Genomic DNA, 3,578 nt, shown 5'->3' on the forward strand with positions numbered 1-3,578 from the left:
ACTCATTTTGGTATCTAGCGGCCCGTAATTAACCTCCTAGCGTGCCTGTTTTGGCCCGTGAGCCGTATGTTTGAAACCCCTGTTTGAAACCATGGGTTTACGAGCAGCTTTGTGGTTTACTGCTACTAAACAAACGTTGAGAACAACAACATAAAGATACTCAGAGAGTGAAAAAAGAGGAATTCCAAGGGCAGAAAATAACAATGACAGATAAAAAGACAAAAGAAAGAGAGGAAAGGTGTCAGTGAAAACGACAGTTAGAGAGAAAAAAAGACTGTGGCAAAACGAGACAGAAACGAAAATGTTCAGACGGAAAAACTGAGATGAAAGTCGACGGTTTTTGGATCTGGCTTTGATGGATGGAGTAATTCTCTCAAGTAGAGTACAAAAAAAATACAGACGAAAATACAAATGAAGGGGCTGACAAAATGTTCAGAGTGCAGAGCGGGGGGAGGGGGGGTATCAGACAAGTACAGTGAGAGGTAGACTGTGACAAGAACTTTGAAGAAGACATGAAACAGCTGACATAACCAAGGATCTAATGTGAAGAAAAGCCCGAGACACTGTGCTTTCATCTGCAGGTCTGAGCGCACCGCTCGGAGGGACAGGTGCACTTAAAAAAATCTGCATGGAAGATCACAGTATTTAAAACTGTTCTGGGGAGATCGGGGGGGGCAGGGGGGGGGGGGGTTGCCCATCAGAAATTCATGGCTAGTGGCAACTTCCAAGAAGCTTTTTAAGCAAACACTGACCTCAGCTTTACCCAGGTCTGTTGACATGCACCGTACAATATGCTACTAGGATGTTCCACACAGTGACATCGAAGAAGTACACAAAACAGAGGTTGGGTACTGGTCCAAAAAAGTAACTGTAAAGTCAACTTTTTACTTCAAAATAAGACAAAAGCATTTGATAAGCACGTCATCCAATTACAGTGTAAAAAAAAAAAGAAATTTCGTCAAGGAGTCCAGCCAGAAAAAAATACTACACCATCTTCCTAAACCCAACCCTCTGTCGGTGGCGCCCCCAAGCGGCCACCCTTAAAGACTGCCAGCCATTGTGCCTTGTTGTGCTTGCCTGTACTTATAAAGGAGATACACTATATATATATATATAAAAGCATACACCAAAATACTATTATTAAAGTGTTACGTTCCAGGGTATGTTCCAAAAAGAAAACAATCCTGTTTTTCAGAGAGAGATTTCCACCGTTACCACCTCACACCAAGATCCAGGAGGCAAAGAATAAGATAGTAGCTAAAAATGAGAAGTACAAGGAGTACAAAGAGAAGTACACCCTTCCTTGCAGTACCGTATTACCCCTAATGTGTATTAGCCCAAACATGGCAGTGGCAGGCTGTTTATCCTTATCTTCCTTCTCATAATGGCGTCTCACTTTTGCTGCACGGTCAGTTTTTTAATTGGTACCAGTGTGGGATCTTAACAGCTCTTTTCTGTTAGCGCCACACACACACACACACACACACACACACCCCCTCCATTCCTCTCTCCTTTGGTCATTTCTCCACCTGACACATCCCTGAGTCTTCTCCCCTCTCTCAAACCATAAAGATGATGGCCCTTGTATTTTCTCCTGCGCGCAGAGGAAAAAGAAGGCAAAGCTCCCGCTCTTAATTCCAGCCGAGCAGAAGATAAAGAACAGGGACGGTTAAGCTTTGTCAACACGGAGACAAAAAGAAAAAAAACTTCAAGAGATAAAACAGAATGAAGGAGAACTTAAAGCAGGGGCCGTGAATATACTGCTCCTACTCCTGAGAGACGCCGGTCTATGAAACTCACGGACAGGAAATTAAATATAAAGGAGCCTGACCACTCCAGAGGTGCACAAAGGCAATGAAGAAGAAACTCCTCTGCTGTATTTCCATTAAGGACAACTATATGAACACCAGCTTATGCTGCTGTCTGAGAATATCTCCATTTTCAGTAATAATCCCGGTGCAACAAAGAAATAGAAACTCCAAAGAAATACGGTCTTTTTTATTTTAGGCGTTGGTTCCTAAGGGGATGGTGAGGTGGAAAGATTCCAGAATGTGGCAACCTGCTGCAATATTTATGCAACATGACTCTCGGTTCACCTGTTAGACCTGAACTCCGGTGTTACTTCACACCAAATTTCATAACACAGGATGCTGCAAGTGAGAAACTATCCTGGGAATGAGTCACGTTGTTTTGCCAAAAGAGATAAACTCTGTAGAGCGGGGGTGTCAAACTCATTTTTAGTTCAGGGGCCACATTCAGCCTGATTATCTGTCAAGTGGGCCGGACCAGTACAATCAGAACATGATTCCTTATAAATAACAATAAGTACATGTTTTTCTCCATTGTTTTCGTGCCAAATTAGTTCAAGTTTATTGGAAAAAATTAATATTTAATAAAATATAATTTGACAAAAAGATCACAACTGGATACTGGATATAATATCCTGATTATCAATAGATCAATAAAATGAGCTGCAATGCTGCCCTCTAGTGACTAGAGGCTTGTTTATCGTTTATATTGTTCTATTAATGTGTTATGAAGGGGTTAACAGTTACAAGTATGGTGTATGAGGAAGAGAGTGCGGAGAGAACGAGTTACAGATCGATAGATCGATCGATAGGGGCCAAAATTGCCATCCCTGCTGTAAAAGACCACAAGTTATCACAGAGAATCAAACCAGCGACGTTCCTGCTGTAAGGTGCGAACGCACTAACCCTTCCAGCGGTGGCTTACACATTCTCCTGTATAATTTTCAATGGACTGTCCAGTTTCCTCACAGCCCTCATAAACCGCCATTAGGGTTTAAGTCAGGTGAAGAAGGTAATGTCATTACTCTGTCATATAGGCGGCCTCTGATGGCCAGCAAAGCACCGAAATGATTGGATGTACGAGATGGAGACGTGCCGTGCATATTAAAATCAGAGTAATCAAGACTCACGGCCACCTTGAGAAATACAGACTACTTCCTGTACTTGTGAATGAAGGAAATATCTTATAATAGATATTATAATATAATATCAGAAGTTTTCATCAGACTAAGTGACAGTTAGCAGAAGCAGAACACGGCAACTACATCTTTGATTCGACCTATGGCTGTGTGTGTTTGTAGATTTGTATCTTGTAAGTCAGGAGTTACAACTTTTTTGTATCTTGGGAATAGAACATAGATCCTCACCTTGGCTTTGTCTCTGGGCCTTGAAAACACCCTGGGAAAGCACTGGATAAACGGGGAAATGTCTGGGGAAATAATTTGTGAAAGAATCATGTCTTTGGCATTTAATTTGAGTCTTTTCTTCTCCGCAGTGTTGTAACTCACCTCAGTTTCATCGTAACTCCAGTAGAGTTCCATTTCTCCAAAAAGGCTTTTGTCTTTTTATTGTTTGCTCAATCTTTTTTGGCCCGTTTTAAGTGAGGTAAAGAAGCAACGTTATATTTATGCACACCTTCAGAATGGGAGTTAATCACTTTGGGCCACTTCTCCCTAATTAGGCAAATATATATCACCTGGGAGGGCTTCCATTATAGCATGTAGGGTTTCATAGCCTTTAGAATGTACATACTTTAAGTGAAATGTATTT

Source organism: Cynoglossus semilaevis, chromosome 19 (assembly GCF_000523025.1).
Source record: "Cynoglossus semilaevis isolate Cse_v1.0 chromosome 19, Cse_v1.0, whole genome shotgun sequence".
NCBI classification, from domain to species: Eukaryota; Metazoa; Chordata; class Actinopteri; order Pleuronectiformes; family Cynoglossidae; genus Cynoglossus; species Cynoglossus semilaevis.